The following is an 18,961-nucleotide window of genomic DNA, read 5'->3' on the forward strand; positions in this document are numbered from 1 at the left end:
TACAGCATCTGGGAGATGGGCTTCTTAAATGAAGACAAATGCAACAGAGAATCTCAAAATATGTCTGCTTCTGAACCTGACCATGAGGCACACCTGTGGTGCCCTGGCATTAAAACTCTTTCCAGTGACCTTCCTAAAGAACTTGTAAAAGTACCAACTAAACGCTGTTAGCAGGATTCATGTGCTCAGGTCAGAAATAATTGAAATAGATGGGAAACAACTGCTAGCAGGCAATAGTAAGCACTGGAATAACCGAGAGGACTGCAGAATTTGTCTCCCTGGTGCTCTTCAAGAATACATCAGATAAGCATCTATAAGGAATGATGTAAGTAGAGGTCACTTAATCTTGGGAGTGGTGAGGCAATGAGCCTGGCCTTCAAAAAGATATCCTTTTGAAGCTTATACTAGTTTTCTCCAATTTTACAGCATTAAAGAATTCTGTAAAGCCAGTACAGCGTCTTATCATTACTAGTTACAAAAAGAATAGTATTAACATGCATAAAGTAATCTGTGTTTGTTTAGGCTGCACATAGACACTACCTTTCCCAACTACTGCATGTAGATACTACAAAGAAAGAGTTCAGTGTATGAAAAACACCTTACATTACAGTTTTGCCTGGAAAACTGTTGTAGGAGTGATGGTGCAGAGCCAAGTTCTGCTGTTTCTGAACCAGCTAAATCATATACTTCAGCACAAAGCCCTTTTTCTTTCTCCTTCCATAAAGGAAGCATTGATGAGTCATAGATGGTATGTAGATCTAAATTCTGTAAAATAATAGATGTAAAGTAACACTGTGAATAAATAAAATGTCACTCAGGACATGTTTTGATGATAATTTAACTCTGTCTGTAATGCTCTGAATACTGTGTTAAAAGCACCACAACCACATGACACAAAGTACTGATTTACTACAATCTGACTCTGCCCCTTACAAAATACCCTTTTTCTGAGGGCTTCACTTTGTACTGAAATGTTGCACACTGCAACTTGTATTGTCTGTCTTCACCTTTAACTTGTGCCACAGTAGGTATTGTCCACCCTTCTACCTCCAGCATCGAGTTGGCCCTAAGCTGGTACAGTTTCAGTACCAAGTGCCTCCCTCAGTGACTCTGACAGTAACACATTCATTCATTTACTCTGCCTCGTCCTGATCAGTCTCTACCGCAGGTCTTAACATGTCAAACAACAGCCTGAGTCCAGTGCAAAGCAGCACTTCTGCGAGCACTTATGCAGACAAATAAACAGCTCCTGTTCCTTGGTGTTATCTTCCTATGGATGTGCCTGTACCAAGTGTAGCTCCCTCCAGCCCATACATACCTTCAGTACTACTCCAAATAGGCTCACATTTTCAGCATCTTCCACAGGCTGACATTCCCTCGTGCTATACATACCTTCAATACTGGGTTATAAAATCACATCCCTGGTGGGCTGTGACACCAGGGAAATGCTCACGGGAACCTCAGGCTGAAAAATCCCACATTTCTGAGTTATGTTTTGGGGCCACAGGGGTGACTCGTGGGGTCCAGCGGAGATCAAAACCAACCTCTGTACATACGGAAACACAGCCACTCTGCTCTAGAAGGGACCAGGCTTGAGCAGTGTGAACACAAGTCAGTCTATATCACATTGCTTGTAGACCAAAGACCAATGCCAAGCAGATGATTTTACCAGCGCAAATCCCACCTTTGACTCAATTCTGTAGTTCACACATTTTTACAGTATATGGCTCAGCAGCACTATGCATCAGAAAGATACACAGCCAAATATCTTAAGTGCAAATACAACCTCTGTTAGTAGGAAGTTCCAAAGTTCAGGTTGCCAAAAAATGAAAAAAATCAGGAGGTAAATATCACTAAGCACTTGTCTGTGACCATAAAGAAAGACAAAGCTAATACTGGCATTGAAACAAGTAGCCATGAACATGAGATAGGCTGATTTTAGGCATTTTCTAATTATCAGAGAAATGAAGTCCTGAAAGAGTTTTTCATCGTGTTTTGCCTATTCTGTTCCTAAGTTTTCTAAGTTGGGACTTCATACTTTTATGAACAACGGATATTGCACAGTTTCCTATGGTCACAAGAAGACGTGGAGAAGAGCATCATCAAGGTTCCTTCCAGCTGAAAACCAATGTTTCATCAGTAAATGTGAAGATAAAGGCCCCAAACAAAACCCTACTAAGTCCAATAGAGTCCAGTTGTTTTAAATAACACAGGCTTAATCCTCAAGAAGCAAACAGTACAAAAATATTAGTAATTTAATTTTCATTGGCTTCCTGATGGAGGAAATTTCTAAGAATGTTTTTAATGAATTATACAGGAAGGATTAACGCTCTGTCTGTTCTGGAAGTTCTCAGAATGTGGCTGATTTTCGAAGTACTGCACAACAGCTAGGGGAGGTCATTCTTTGGCACAGAGTCTGGGTTTGTTACAAAACACACGTTTACCTTGCACTGCATTGAAATTCTCCAGTGAAAACTCGTTTCCTAAGTTGTACCTTCTCCATTGCGCCTGAGGATACTGTGGACATAGCTGCAATCCTGCATTTGTCATCAGTAAGTGAATTGCATACAAAATTAACAATATCCTCATATTTTGGTAAAAAATGTTGACTACAGCAGCCCTAACCATTTTAACACTCTAAAACCTGCTGTTAGCATAGTGGGTCAAATCTACTGATGACTCTAACATTTAACAGAAAAGACAGACTGCTTAAGGACCAGAAGGAACTAAACATGCATTTAGAAAAAAAAACAAAAGAAGTCATAGCTCTTGGAGATACCAAGTCTGCACATCCATGAAAGCACGTGGATTTCATAGCACTTCCAAGGAATGAATGAAATCAGAAAGCATCTGGAAAAAGACAAGCTGATGGAGACTAGCTAGTTTGGTATGACATAAAGCTTCATATCTGACAAATCTGGCAAAATATTTGAGAAGAGAATACATAGAAAACAGATAGGTGTGAAGCAACTAACCATCTATGTTGATTAAGTTTAAGACACTTGTGAAACTACTGTAGAGAGCAGGTTAACCACAGTTCAAGTAAATGCACAGTAGAAGCAGCATTCTTCACTGGATAAAAGACCAGGTAAAAGACTGCAAAGACTAATCTGATTGTGAAATAATCATACACGTCTGTTAAATTAATCCTACAAGCTTCCCAGAGCAACTATTCAAAACCAGTATTCTCCCCTGATACTCCAAACTCTCTTCAGAACTTCTCTTTGTGCTCGAATGACTGCAGCCAATATCCTTAGCTATTTTCAGGGCGTTTACCATCTTGCTATGTGAGTATCAGTGATATACATATCCATGGCTGTGGTATAATAATGGTAGAATGCTGACTTTTTAAATGGTTTCTGCAGTATGCAATTTCCATTCATTGCTACTACCGCTCCATAAATCACCATTATTGATCCATAGTTCTGTATCAGACATGAAGAACAAAAAGAATCCAGGTTACAGCAGAATCATGATTTTACATGAAATAAAAAAAAAAAAAAAAAAAAGGAAAAAGAAAACAAAGACAGCATTTGTTCTGGAGAAGAAGATTAAGTAGTAATACAACCGAAGCTTTTTTTTTTGAGATGATGATAGACATATTTAATTGCCACTTAACCTCAGAATCCTAAGTAAAATGCCTAAAACCAGCAGATGAAAAACAAATGTAAGAAAATATTCATATGTAGGCTATAGCAAAGTTGGCTGATACAGAAGGATATGCAAGTAGTATACATACCAGTACAAAACCCATACAAAACCTGCCACAGGCAGGTAATTAGGAGAAAATAATACCACAGTTTATCAGAAAAGACATACAGAAGTCCTGTTGTGACTAATCTATTTTATTTGAATTTGTCAGCCCCTGGGTAACTTCTTTCAAGATGAATCAGCTCTATATAGGGTCAGCTCCTCGAGAAATAGAACAGATTTCTGAAGTTTTCATCTGGCACATGTTACCACAGAGCATCTATGCTCTACGAATGGTTAGACATCACTGTTACAGTGGTGACTGACGAGGTCTTCTGGCAGAAAATTTGCTAACAGTTTTCACTTCTTTTGAATTCTATGCAACAAATAATTTTAATTCTTTCAGTGTCCTTAATTAAAAAAGTATATAGCTGATCTCATTGTAGCTGTTTAAATTAAGTAGCAACACTGGGAGATTAGTTACTGCAATCCTGTTCACAGTGGAAAGAAAAAGGTGATACTGTTGTGTGGTTTACTGATTTTCAGATGTGAACCGAGAGTCTTAAGTTGAATGTTCATGCTAACTACCTAATCTTAGGAGGCATAAACTGTGGTCAAAAGTGCTAATCGTTATGTACTCTCTAGTCAAAGGTGACAGTAGTACCGATTTGTTGGAAAAGCAGAGGATAACCTTCTAAAGGATTTTTTGCATGAGAATGGAAAATGCCGACTGCAGTATGAGAGAAGATGTATCTTGACAATTCCCAAGATGACACCTTCACTGGAGATGGAATAGCATGTCTCCAAAAAGTCTTACATTCTGCTGAATATTAAAGAGAACCTTCAAAGCAGCTTGTACCATTGAAGAGTGTCCACTGAAAATATCTGTAGAGATTTTAGGAAAGATAGTAATTATTTGCATATTGACACAATTCATAGAACAAAAATGCCCCTGTGGCAAAGAAATCAAGATGTATTTCCCAACACTGTGTCCTAAGTATGGAACAATACAGAAGTGGCAACTATTAGTTAACGTGTTAAAGATTTATTCTTTACTTACAGTTGCTAGATACTGCAAGATTTAGCTCTCAATTTGATGACAACCAAAATTTATGATCAAAGTAAAGACTACATAAGGTATTTGTTCTTAGATTGCCCTTTCTATGCTTTCTCAGTTGCTATAAGAAAGGCAGTAACTGGAAGAGTATTACATTTTTTTGAAGAAGTACTTCAGTAGTTCACAGGGGATCCAAAATATTACACTATTCTTTTAGCTTGTAACCTATGTCTTTTCCAATACCACTCAATGTGTACTAGATATTGTCTAAGAATTTATTCATGTGGCAATGTCATGACATTGACCCTGGTGTAGAACACAGTAAAGACTGGAAGTCCCTAAGAACCACAAGGAAAGACACTCAATATTGAAATATTTGAGTAACAGAGTAATAAAATGAGACTGTGAACTATTTAATGGAGTACGCCATTATACATTTGCCACAGGGTAATGCAAGGGTAGCAGCATGTATGAAGTCAGTTACCACAGATGAGCTGATGTGCTGAAGAGTCACACCTAAGCTTCTGCTCTATGTGCGCTACCCCCTCTGGAGTGACCATCTGTGATCTAGATTTTCTGGAATAGCATTATTCCCCCTTATTCCCCAGCAGAATTGGAAAAGCCAAGCTGCAAGCTGGCCCTGTGTTATCAAATCAAAGATGATTTGGTAAGCTGCTCTAATTCCAGTAACAGAGGGCATGCTGCATGACTACTGGAGACTGTATTTGTAGTGGGTGGTTTTGCTCATTTCCACCAACTTTATGAAAATGCTGTTTATGATAAAATAATCAAATCTCAAGAAGCAAAGTAAAAACTGTGTCCCATGCATTATGCAAGTGTTGAAGGTCAAAGCCTGTAAACCAGTCACATACTGAAGCTCTTGTCTGAAAGTAAAAATCTTCCACTGGGAAAACAATTACCTCTATTACCCAGTAACTGCAGCTTTCATTATGCAAAGCTATATTGTCTTAATGGCACTGACTGATAATTAAACGGATAGGATCTAATTTTCTTGGTATGGAATCACAGGTTTCTAATTGCCTAACTTCATGCTTTGCCTATTGGCTAAGAGTTTCCTGCTCCTTAGTGTGGCTGAAATTAGTCACGCCTTTTGTTTCAGGGCTGCTCACACTACTGTCACACCTTTAACTTCTCTATTTTTTCACATTGTTCTCTGTTCCTTGTCAGACTGTGAGTTGTTGAGTAGCTATCCACACAAATAGTTATTTTCTTTGACATAATCCTTCCTTCAGTTCCCACGCAGAGTGCAAACTGATGGGCTGGGAGGTTGTTTTTCATTGAAGTAACTCTTCCTATTTATTTTCATAGTAAATCCTCATTAAGGAGATGGTCTTAATCTTCATTTATTTGCCTTTGACCTTGGCATTCCTACCACACATGTGTCCCCCTGACTGCTTTACTGAGCCCCTCAAAGTTATCTGACCCCTTGGTTAACATTCTAATATGCATCAGAGGAAAAAACAAATGTCACTGTAGATAATAGACCTGAATGTTTGAACTCACACTTCCCATAGGAATTATAAGTAAACAGTAGCAGCAGTACAAAAGCAGATTTCCTCATTTGCCTTCACAGACCACGTATCCTCTCAAAATCATGCTGGGAGGCCTTACTATGCTGGAGCAGGGGCTGCAGAAAGTAAGCACAAGAAGGTCATCTGTGGAAATAGTACTTATACTACATTTAATTCACAATCTGCAAGCAGTGGGCACTGACACACTGCAGACCTTCTGGGGGATGCAGTGCAAAGGCTGCCCTCTGCTATGGGTGCCCTCTGGGAGCCTGAGTCCTACAGAGCCAGTAGCAATGTCTCCAGCACAGCATTCCCCAGCCAGCTCCATTCCAGGACTCCTTAAACCCTTACGATGGGGCAAATAAGCCCTCTTGAGACATAAAGCAGTAGGGAGCAAGGGGTGGGGATATTTAAGTGGTTCAGTAAGAAGTCAACAGCTGCACTGGTGCTAGTGAGCTCTACTGAATTCTCCGTTTTTTTTGTTGTTATGCTACTAATCACACTGAAAACTTACATAGAATTTAAGACTATGTTACTCGAGATAAATCAAGAAACTGTACGTGAAGTTTTATGTCAATAAGAGATCGATATCTCTGAGGTGATATAGCTTACAGTACAAAAAAGCATGATGAGATGCAATTAAAGCTTGCATTTAACCTGCCTCAACTTTCATTTTCTTATACCCTTCAAATAAGATTGCCCTTCCACTACACTTGGCTTTTCCATCTCTTCAGCTTATGATCAGTGACAGTTTATGGGCCTGCTTAACATCAGCAAGTATGAATGAATTTATTTTTTTTAACATCACCATCTCTATCATGCAAGTACTTATAAGAAGTTGTATTAGAAGGAAAACTTCAAAATACTTACTTTCGAAATGAAATTAACCAAAACATATTGGTTCAGTGTGCAAACCATTCCTTCTGTGTTCCCAGGCACAGATAGGAATGAAAGAGAGATAGAAGCGCACAGCACAGACAGGCCATTAAATTCTGTGCAGCGTGCTATAATGACACAAGTGATATATCAAACTATATATAGCCGAAGAAGATGGCCACCAGGAAAGATCCACTATTACAATCAAAAGAAAAAGTAAATCTTTCTGGAAAGTTGTTTTATTCCATTATAGATCCAACTACTGAGCTGCTGAAACTAACACGGAACACCCTGAAAAGGCAGGGGAAAGTATGTTCCACTGAATTCTCTCAGCAACAGTAAAGTTTTCTTTGACTGTCAGTACAAGACAACTGTACTAATCTATTCACATTAGTTTCACTTGATTGCCTGGTTTAATGCAAAACTCAATTACTTTGGGATTAACACAGCAATAAATTAAAATTCTGGAGGACTGCTCAAATTACTCAAAGTTTCCAAAACTCTGCAACTTCCCACATACCGTTTTTTAGTGTAACAGAGCTAATTCCATGGACATTACATGGGCAGGTTTTCTGTGTCTCTCTAAACCATGGCTTAAAAAAGTCTTAATTAACTAGGCAACTAAAATGGCCTCACTGAGAAAAGTGGAAAGCACACAGAAACATCAAATAGTAAGGCAGTTAACTGGAGCATCCCACAATTATTATTTTTTTCCCAACTTCAGGCCACTTATTCTGTTGTCTAGGATCAGAAGCATTGTCTTAATATCCTTTTTTGAAAATCTGTGCATTTAGGTATCTCTCTATTACTTTTCCAACACAGAAATACAAAGAGCTCAGTGTGACCTTCAGTAACAGCCAATATTTACACCCCAGTCATGCTCCTGGACCCATGTAGTACAACCAGTTTAAGCAGTTGGTCTGTGGAGCGCCAGGACACTGGTGCCTCAGGCCTGGGGAAAGGAGGCTGGAGCTGCCTTCTGGTCCATGTATCAGCGTTCCTTCTCCAGCAAAAATCAAGCAGGAATAAAGAAGCAATGAACTCCCTCTCTGGTGTGAGACCATGACAAGCTAGGGTATACAAAACCAGATGTCAGACATGCAGTTTCACCACTTGAGGTGTAGCCTTTAAAAGTCCATCAGCTTTCCACTGAAAATTCAGGGCCTTACATAATGTATTATGACATAGTTGTTTCTACTCTGCCAAAAAATTTCTCATGACAGGCTCTTTGCTAATACCTTCTTCAGTAAGTACATAACCCACGCAACAATGATACAACAGATGTGACTCTCTTCAGGAACTGTAAGAATTCAGAGCACTTGAAGAGACTGAAAATTGTCAAGAAACATGCTCCCTGCTAGAGTCTGATCACTTTGGCATTGTGTTTACTGCAAACTAAGAAATGACCTGTTTTCCATTCAATATACATCTACAATGCATGCAAACTCACTGACTAACACTGCCTTATGTTAGAGAACCTCCATTTAAAAATTATTCTGCTTGTTTAGATGGAATTGTTGAATTAAAGAACCAAACTGGCATAATCTGAAGATGCCTGGCAAACCACACCTCTTCAGCAGAAGACTCATCCCAGACCTCGGGTTTGAAAGGTGCTATTCTATAGCAATAATAATTTTGCCATGTGCCACAGAATTTTTGCTAAACAGAGCTAATTGACACTCACCTTAAAACCACTATCACCCCCAAATTGCTTGGTAACTGCCATATCTCATCTCTATCAGAAAGAAATAGGGAATCACATGCATTTGTGTGTTTTTTACAAATGCCCCTTGTCCTGTCAGGCTGCAAGAGCAAGTGATTTACAAAGGATAAACAGTATATTTATGATCAAAGGAAGTCAGTAAATAAGGGCCAATCACTCAGTGTTTGCTCAGGAGAAAACTCCATACTGAGGATTTAGCATTTCTAAAACCAGTCTGCTCCTACCCAGTCATACTGGGAAATGGCTTAAAATTAGTATTGCGGTTATGATCCCTCAAATAAATTTAGATCTCAATTAAGAAAACAGGTATAATGAGGGCAAGACTGTCATCAAATCAAGAAATACCTTTGCAGAGGCAACAACCTAGTATGAGTGCCTTCGAGCCCACCTAAAGCAGCAGCACAAATGTTCCAACAGTATTGTATCTGAACAAAACAGAGACACCTCCTTTTGGAGCTGAGCTAAAGTACACATAGTAATAAACTGTAAGCATTTATTTAAGGGGCACAAGTGACAAGCACAAAGTGGGATATCCTTGCCAAGCTGCAGAAACAGTGGATCACCACCATACAACGCCACAGCTGTGGAAACTACCAAACTGGTAAACTACCTGGAAAATTATGTGGCTGATTTTGAAGTTTTTGCTCACATTTCTTCTTCAAAAGGCACAGAAATTGGATCAAACCATAAAGTCTGCTTTGCAGAATGTGGAGATAGATCAAGGGGAAAAATTTATTGTCTTCTGTAAGGTGTTGGTTTACCAGACTCTGCTTTACTGTGCAATGCAAGATATGCACGTCCCATGGACACTGCCTAGGTTGAGATATTTGTGCCATACAAGCACATTTTGATAAATTAAGTTTGCCTAGTTTTCTTCATTTGTTTCTGCTCATAAGCTACAGCCCTTTCTTACTGCACCAATTTGAGAATTAAATATCATCTTGCTTGTTCGACAAGCTTGAGTAATTCTCTAATAGCAAAACGAATTTTCATAACACGGCACTGCCAAATCTCTCAGTTCTGTCAGTTCAAGATTATATCAATCATATTTTCTGTTTTAAGGTTAAGATACCAACTACACTACCGAGCATGTCAGCAGCAGTGGAAGGATGGAGCAGAATGCCTGAAACTGTTTTAATTGTTCAATTAATAAGTTAATAATGATATTAATTGCACATGGAGGATAAGGTATTCAAAAGAGAAACTTTCTTGAGGAAAGGAAAAAGTGGTAAGTCAGCCACCTAGGTGACATAAATGCATGAGAGCCAACACATGAACATCAAAAAAGTCATGACTTGGATGAACATCAAAAAAGTCACGACTTGGTGGAACAGAATAAAAATCTAGAATTTCTGAGAAAAATAATCATCATCAAGAGCTATCTTTATTGCTTTGGATCATGACATGGATCCCTAAAATGTTGCTTCTACTTGATGTATCAAAATAATCTCTGTGAGAGGACAATTTGATCTAAAAGATATTATCCTGTATCCTGTACAAGATATAATACTAACAAAGAACACAAACGAGCATAATGCAAGATGAAGAAAGCTTTCAATACTTTCAGAGTCACATGATCACAAAAATTACATTCTGCTGAAAAGCATAATGGAAAAGGGTGCCTGTGGGTAAAATCCTTGTAGAAAGATGGTCATTATTGTGCTTTCTGAAGTTAAGCCTTTACATAAACTGGCATTTGGAACCTCAAAGGAAAGAGTGGCTAAACAGTGACTGGAATTAAAGGTGAGCACTGAGAGAGGGATATTGGGTCAAAGATGCTTTTTTGTATTCTGTGAAAACTGAAGATATTGTAGATCTCCATTTTTTCACTACAGGGAGGAAGAACCATTTTTAAATCATTAAGAAATGTTTGAAGAACAGGAAAATGTTACCAGGAGTAAAGTTAAACACCACTTAGGAATTTAAATGCTAAAATACAGCATAGATATTTACAGCAAAAGAAAATACTAACACATTGACCATGATAGGTTGGCATTACCTATTTTCTGTTATCTTTTGTTTAAATTATTGAAGTGTCAGAACCACAGTTAGAAAAACACAAAGCAGAAGACAAAGACTACTTCTCCTATGCTGTGACTACAGGTCATTCACTTCTCAGCCACATAAAAGACTGAGACAAAATTTTCAAGCTAAAGAATAAATATACACAGAATTAATCCTAAATCCCAAAGGAACCTCTGGGATAATTTAATCCAGCATTACACTAGAAGAATTTAAAATTAATTTGTAGAGAAAAAAAAGCTGAGATTTTCACCAATTATTTCCTGCACCAAATCCAGTAACTTCTGTAAGGGCTCTAACATGGTTTTAGGAGACATATCAAGTGTTTTCACTTTGTTTTCCTGGTGATTATTTTTATAGGTTGTGACAGTTACTGATATAAAAGCATAGAATCATTTAGGTTGGAAAAGACCTTTAAGATCATCGAGTCTAACTGTTAAACAAGCACCGCCAAGTCCACCACTAAACAAACCATGCTGCTAAGAACCATATCTACACTTCTGAGTACATCTCGAGGTCTTTTAAATGCCTTCATGGATGGTGACTCCATCACTTCTCTGGGCAGCCTGTTTCCAATACCTGAGAATCCTTTCAGTGAATGCCTTTTTCCTAATACAACTTAAACCTCCTCCTGGCTCAACTTGAGGCCATTTTCTCTTGCTCTGTCACTTGTTACTTGGGAGAGGAGACTGACACTCACCTCACTACAGCCTCCTTTCAGGTAGTTCCAGACAGCGGTAAGGTCCCCTCACCCTCCTTCTCTCCAGGGTAAACCATCCCAGCTCCCTCAGCTGCTCCTCACAAGACTTGTGCCCCAGACCCTTCACCAGCTCCGTTGCCCGTCTCTGGACACGCTCCAGCACCTCAGTGTCCCTCTTGCAGTGAGGGGCCCAAACCTGAACACAGGATTCGAGGTGCGGCCCCACCAGTGCTGAGTGCAGGGGGACAATCACTGCCCTGGCCCTGCTGGCCACACTGTTTCTGACACAAGCCAGGATGCTGCTGGCCTTCTTGGCCACCTGGGCACACTGCTGGCTCATGTTCAGGTAGCCATCAGCCAGCACCCCCAGGCCCTTTCCCACCAGGTGGGTTTCCAGCCGCTCTTCCCCAAGCCTGTAGCGCTGCGTGGGGTTGGTGTGACCCAAGTGCAGGACCCGGCACTGACCCTTGTTGAACCTGATACAATGGGCCTTGGCTCACCAATCCAGCCCATACAGAACCCTCTGCAGATCCTTCCTACCCTCAAGCAGATCAACACTCCAGCCCACCTTGGTGTCATCTGCAAACTTACTGAGGGTGCACTCAATCCCCTCGTCCAGATTGTTGCTACAGATATTAAACAGGACTGGCCCCAGTACTGAACCCTGGGGAACACCACTTGTGACTGGCCACCAGCTGGATTTAACTCTTTTCACCATAACTCTTTGGGCCTGGCCACCCAGCCAGTTTTTAATCCAGCATGGAGTGTAGCCATCCAAGCCATGAGCAGCCAGTTTCTCCAGGAGAATGCTTTGGGAGACAGTGTACAAAGGCTTTACTAAGGTCTAGATGAACACAGCCTAGGTCCACAGCCTTTCCCTCATCCACTAAGCAGGTCACCTTGTCAGGAGATCAGGTTAGTCAAGTAGGACCTGCCTTGAATGTTTATGTTTTCCCAAATACATTTGTCCACATTCAACTTCTAAACACTGAATTTCATCAGTACTTTTCCTGCCAAATAAAAAGAAATCCCAAAGGAAAAAAACCAACCCTCCCAACGTCTTCTGTTTTTAATTTATTTTTTTTTTTATGAGAAACTAAACAGGGTGTTGTAAGCAGGTCATAAAGTAGCTGCAACCAGTGAAAACAGTATTGCACCTTAAGCCCCAACAGGGATTTATTGACTCCCTTTGACCTTGTTCATTATATCTAAGAAACAGACTGAATTTATTTACCTTATTCACATAGCCATGCTTCACTCCTCACAGCATTCACATCCTTCGTAACTAGAATTATTTCCCAAAAGGAACAACACAATGAGGACTGCAAACTGTTTGCACCTGCACAGGGCATATGAATGGTTTACTTCTCCATGCTCACCAAAAACTTGTGTAACCTTCTGAAGGTGCCTACATAAAGGTGCTCTAAGCTGCTATGCCTAGGTTTATTTATGTGGGCATTTATTTATTATGTGCAGTGGGCACAACTGGTACGCTACTGGTAGCAGGGGGCATGCCGTAGCAGGGACACCCATGAAGCGACTGCAGCCCACGGCTAAGCCCATGATGGAGCAGAGGAGATGATTAAGAAGGAAGGAGCAGCAGCAGAAGAGTAAGAAACAAGGTGCAGCAAAAGAAGAGAAACCACTATGCACTGACCCCAGCTTCCCACACCACTCCCTGCCTCACATGCTACAAAAGCGGAGTAGGGACTAAGACATGGGGAGGAGAGATGTGTGGACTGAAGCTGAGACAGGTGAAGGAGGAAAGGTATTTTACCTGTGTCTCTTTAACTGTTTGTCTTCCTTGCTTCTTAATACCCAAATGAGCAATTATATGTTTATGTTAATTGGCAGTAAAACAAGTAAATTAAATTCCCTGAATGGAGACTGTTTTGCCCCTGACAGTGCCTCAGCAGGGATCAAGGCCCTATTGCTCTCTGCCTGCAAGGCCTAGGAAGGAATTCCAGTGAGAAAAACTAAACCACCATTTTTGAAATAATGATTTTCACTGGTTTCTCAATCAGTGGACTAATGGGGCATGCTTCAAGTCATTTTGGCTCACATGTAGAAAATACGAGTTTTATCACTAGACAGTCTGAATGGCTTCCCTAATTACATTCTGACACTTTCACACATTAACATTGTTATCACTTGTCACGTTACCACATGATAACGCCACAGGCTGTGGTCACGGATGAAGGCTTCCTTATTAGCCACTTTACATGCAAGTGCCTGAACCAAAGAGCTGTACAAGTGGAATAAGATAAGACCTATTTATCAAATGATTTAATACTATGATGTACTTACTAGAATAAATGGAGCATTAAGACACAATACATATATGAAGCATACATATAATCTGTAGAATAAAACAGTCTGACCACAAATTTTGATGAAATCATTACTGAACCAATGCTTCTCTCATAAGAGCTCATCTCTCAGCCTTTAACGGATACAATTAAATGGGGGCTCTGACTTAACAACTATATCCCCTCATTGCTTTCTATTATCCCAGATAGCAAATGACTCAGAGCTAAAGGATTCAGGCTGTGGTGGGGATGCTGATCTGCATTTCTGGCCATCTATGTCTGTGCAAAACAACACTGGCTTCATTCAGGTGGAGATGACTCTGAAAGGGCAGTGGGGGGAGGAAGGAGTCACACTAGGAGGCTGAAAACACCTTTGCAAACCTTTTCACTATCAGTTATATCTCCTACTTTGAACAAATAACCTACAAATATCATTCTTATTCTGTTCAACAACTCATAATTCACTGTTCCTTTACAGACCTCGAAGTCTCAGAGCTGGCAAAGTAGGCAGTTGCCTAGGTCAACTAATCAGTCACAAACCATCTGCCTGCCTTGCCCATGCCAGGGACCTGGAAAGACCAAGTGACTGCTAATACTGCCAGCAAGAGACAAGCCGGCTGTGTCATGTGGGCATGGAGCAACAGAGAAATTAAAAGGTCAGCCTCTGCCACCAGTGACAGGTTCTTTTCTTCACCCAGTGGCAGCAGGAATGGCAAGTTGGATTTTCAAGTGTTTTCTTTTATGTTGCTATGTCTTGTCAACATTCAGCCTCCTAAATGTTAAAGGTGGTTTTATACATTTTTGTTTTATGCAGTCCATGGAGAAAAACTGGAAATAACTTCATGAAGAATCTAGGCACTAGTCTTGTATTGCTTGCTCTCCTCTAGAGCCAGGAGTTCCTCCTGCTGCTGCCGACTCCAAGGGAGGGAGGTGGAAGGGAGTCTGCTCTGCCCCAGCCCCTGCATAGGGGTGAGTAGGGCATCCTTCCAGAATGCAAGTCTCTCACTTTGACCACTGCACTACTATATAAAAATGTTCTCTTTAAGAACCTGTATCAGTCTCCTGCAGCCAAATTAATTATATATGTATCTACATAAACAAATGGACCTGTAGCTCTAAATGCTTGCTGTTTCCTGATTTAGGCTGACTTTTCAGTTCTTATTCTAGACTGGTGTGAGCATACTTCCTTGCTTTCCACTTGTTTGGCTTTCATGTGTCCATCACACTGCACCACTCAACACACTACTTAGGCACCATGAATTCTAATCCTATAGACAGGTACCCCACCCATAGGCAAAATCTCTCATGCAAAATGTACTTAACGGGTTGTGGTAGAAAGGCACAAAATCCAATTCACAGCATATTCTCTTAACCTTAATTCCTTCCTTCTCTTTTGAACAAGGCACCTATATGCCACCTCAATCTTCCTGCAGTCTAAGAGCAGCACCTTCACTACTCAAACTGGTTGCACACTCAAAAGTATTTTCCCTATCTGTCCTGGTTTCAGCTGGGATGGAGTTAACTTTCTTCTTAGCACCTAGTACAGTACTGCATTTTTGCTCTGATGTGAGAACAATGCTGCCAGGACACTGATGGTTTTAGTTGTTGCTGGGTGATGTTTATACCACATCAAGGACTGTTCAGTTTCCTGGGCCCTGCCAGCGAGAGGGCTGGAGGGGCACGGGACACTGGGAGGGGACGCAGCCAGGACAGCTGACACAAGCTAGCCAAAGGGGTATTCCAAACCATATGGCATCATGCTGAGTATATAAACTGGGGGAAGAAGAAGGAAGAGGGGGACATTTGGCATTATGGTGTTTGTCTTCCCCAGTAACCATTACACATGATGGAGCCCGGCTTTTCTGGGGATGGCTGAACACCTGCCTGCCCGTGGGAAGTGGTGGACGAATTCTTCACTTTGCTTTGCTTGTGCACGTGGCTTTTGCTTTACCTATTAAATTTTTCTTATCTCAACCCTTGAGTTTCACATTCCTTTCTGATCCTCCTCCCCATCCCTCTGGGTGAGGGGGAGTGAGTGAGCAGCTGCGTGGTGCTGGGCTGCCAGCTGGGGTGAAATCACGACACTATCATAAAATAATTCCTAAGAGAACCAATGTAACTCCAGTGTTTGGTAGATAACATTTCAACTTACGGGTAAACAAATGAGCTATTTTGATCCCTGTACAAGTCTTTTATTAAAGCCATACCTGTAAGTGAATTAAGGAAGTTGACTTCGGCCCCACCATGATGTTTCCTTTCACAAACATTAAATTAGGTTCACTTTTAATTCAATCACGACAGACATTTTTCACAGTGACATATAAAATCTTTTGTTCTAATCACCAGTTTTGAAAAAGGCTCTCAACTATAGGCACACCAAGAATATTAAAATTCTGGGTCACATATTATAAGGCAAAAGTCTTTATAATAAAAGTGGGAAGTATCTGAGACCTAAAGCTCTGTTGCTGTTTTACAGCCCATGAAATGAGCTGATTTTGCTGGGTCATGCTATTGAACAATATTTGCTTCTACTGTAAAGCAAGCAAGGTTTAATACAGATGTCATTTTTGTATATGTGCTTTGAAGCACCCCTTACCATTGAAATGTCATTATTTGTCTCCAAGATGCAACATGTGTGCGTTTATCTCCTATATATAAAATGGACATTAATATGGTAGTCTTTGTTAAATACTCTCCACAGGTATGAGACGTAATTAGTATCATTTAATGAGCACTGGTTCTAGCAATTAACAGATGGGTTGGTGATACAGCATAGAATAAAGTCTCCTTTCAGAATGATCTTTCGTGGCATAAAACTCTTGCTTACTTTGTGGAATATTTTTTTTTAACTTTTCAGTATCTTTCATTCACGACTTCCTTTTCTTGAGACTATTTGAAGCACTATGTAGCACTGTAAATCATGAAAAAACATTCTCTAGGATTACGTGGAGAGTAAAATCAGTAATGTAGCTGCAAGTGTACATCTGTAGATGATTAGAGATGATTGCACCCATGAGGCATGTGGAATGATTACTAGCCAGATGTTACAAAAATCTGAATGCAAAGGGATCTGTACTGTGTGCAAAGTACAGGTAAGGAGGAAAACCGCCCAGGATTCAGCAACAGTGGGGGTTCTAACACATTAGGGTCTAACGCCCTTAGTGTGGCCCTGACAGGAATTACTGCCATGTTAAATGTTGACTAAAGGTCAATACTGACCTTTAGATGCACACTCAAAAGAAACAGTAACAAGGAAGGCAGAGGAGATACTTGTCATAGCTCTCCAGCTGCCAAGTCTTACATGCTTTTATTTAATTCAACAATTATAGTTATGCTTTTTAGATATATCAGATGCAAGTACTACAATCCCATGCCAAATGAGTTGTACAGTTACTGCGATTTATTCACAAAACAGGCCATTTTTCTCAATATTTAGCTCAACTTTTTTTGCATGCTTCATGATACTGTCATACTATCAGCTACACTCTATGGAATTAAACACAGCTAGGAAAAACACAGAAAAGAAGAGAATAAAATCACTAAGAAAAAATAGGCCAGCTGTGAAGGTACCTGATGGTCTCAGTGGGTGACAAGGCTGAAGGCTGTTCTAATATGAAGGAAATATCAACCTTTCTACAGAAGCTTGAATCAAAATCAGCTAGGAAGTCTGAGAAAGAGAAGATCTTGGCAGCAGCATACAGGTATAGTCAATAGTAGGGAGCTTTGCCACCCACATCCACACAGCCAGCCAAGCCTTTCATTCATATCCTTCCTCTTACTCCCACTCAGCCCCACAGGTAGTATTTGAAAAATCTTTCAGGCATCCTGATGGATAAAAGACTTCATTTAATATGAAGGCTCCCACTGTATAAGAACAACACCTACTTAAGAAGTCAAGTTCTGTGTCAAACTGTTGGAAAGAACACTCAGGTTTTTTCCCAGTTCACAAGCAACTTCCTAGAAGCAATCAGTAACTTCTTGTAGCCTCCCATCAGCTGGAACCTGAAACATCTGAAGTGACCTCACCTACGGGGGCTGATTATCCTTTTTCTACAACTCCCTCCTCCGATTTCAGAACTTCACAGAGAAAAGGGATTTGAGGTACTAAGCCCTTAGCTAATTGGTTGTCCACTCAGTGTTTCATTAATTCTCCAGTTTCACAAGCAGTACTAAGATACACCTCTGTGACTGGTGCTCATAACTTTCCTAGAGGTATAGCCAGACAGAACTGCCTCAGCTTTCAGTAACTGAACTCTCATTAAGAGATTACACTAGGCAAGCTGGCAAACCCAACTGGTGTTAAATTCATTCTACAACCAATCTCGAAATATATACACTGAAGAACAGAGACGTTAGCTGTAGATACATGCTGATGTGGCCTATATTTAAAAAATTATCTTCATAAACATCAGGTGTAAGTATTATTAACATATTGAAAGGGTGCAGGCACTGGAGAACCTATGGCACAAACCTTATTGTATCACTGCTGTACAAATGCATAATGGGAGCAGGTTTTGTAAAGAGAGGAGAAGCACTTGATTTTGAAAGGCTTTTAACTTTGTCTCACATACAGAAGCAAGGCTAGGTAAAACTACTCTATGATGGGTGCAAACCCATTTGTTACGAGCTTGTGGGCAGCTGTTGTGGTTTAACTCCAGCCAGAAACTAAATACCATGCAGCTGCTCGCTCACACCCAGCCACCTCACCCAGTGGGATAGGGAGGATAACTGGGAACCAGGTAAAATGCATGGGTTGAAATAACACTTTAATAATTGAAATAAAATAAAACATTATTATAAGAATAACAACAATTGTAATGAGAGGGAGAGAGGAATAAAACCCAAAAAGAAAAAAAAAAAAAGTGATGCACAACACAACTGCTCACCACCCGCTGACTGGTGCCTAGCCAGTCCCTGAGCAGCGATAAACAGCCCTCAGCTGACTCCGCCCAGTTTATACACTCAGCACAATATTCTATGGTATGGAAAATCCCTTTGGCTAATTCAGGTCAGCTGTCCTGGCTGTGTCCCCTCCCAGTTTCTTGTGACCCT

At 40.4% G+C, this 18,961-nt stretch overlaps 1 protein-coding gene across 3 annotated transcripts in view; it reads right to left on the reverse strand.

Annotated features, from left to right (window-relative positions):
• Nucleotides 1–18,961, reverse strand: part of NALCN (sodium leak channel, non-selective) — a 249,642-nt gene that overhangs the window by 172,123 nt on the left and 58,558 nt on the right. The gene's annotated exons all lie outside the window — the stretch shown is intronic.

The sequence above is a fragment of the Falco biarmicus genome, chromosome 2 (assembly GCF_023638135.1).
Source record: "Falco biarmicus isolate bFalBia1 chromosome 2, bFalBia1.pri, whole genome shotgun sequence".
Lineage (NCBI taxonomy): Eukaryota > Metazoa > Chordata > Aves > Falconiformes > Falconidae > Falco > Falco biarmicus.